The sequence below is a fragment of the Penaeus monodon genome, chromosome 22 (assembly GCF_015228065.2).
Source record: "Penaeus monodon isolate SGIC_2016 chromosome 22, NSTDA_Pmon_1, whole genome shotgun sequence".
Taxonomy (NCBI): Eukaryota; Metazoa; Arthropoda; class Malacostraca; order Decapoda; family Penaeidae; genus Penaeus; species Penaeus monodon.
The window spans coordinates 21,270,704-21,270,960 of record NC_051407.1 but is presented as its reverse complement, the minus strand read 5'-3'; the positions used below and the strand labels follow the sequence as shown (position 1 = coordinate 21,270,960).

At 32.7% G+C, this 257-nt stretch overlaps 1 long non-coding RNA gene across 1 annotated transcript in view; it reads left to right on the top strand.

Moving 5' to 3' along the window:
• The window catches only part of LOC119586986, an 8,137-nt gene that overhangs the window by 7,271 nt on the left and 609 nt on the right, over positions 1-257 (top strand). The window lies entirely within an intron of this gene.

The window sequence follows — 257 nt, the reverse complement described above, 5'->3', positions numbered from 1 at the left end:
TACACTGTCAAACATGAAACAAATGATGGATGAAATTTAGTTTTTCATTTACAAATAGTCATTGAATTATTTGTGTAATTAATCTGAAGTTAAAATGTTTAGTATATGTGAATTGGTGCTTTTGAGTCTCTGTGTCTAGAACTTTGCTCCGTGTGCATGAAATGAGTATATGCTAATTTTATGGATGGTTTCCTCAGTTTCATCATCATATACTGTCAGAGTACAACTGTCTCGAACCCACTTCAAAGCAGTGTGTT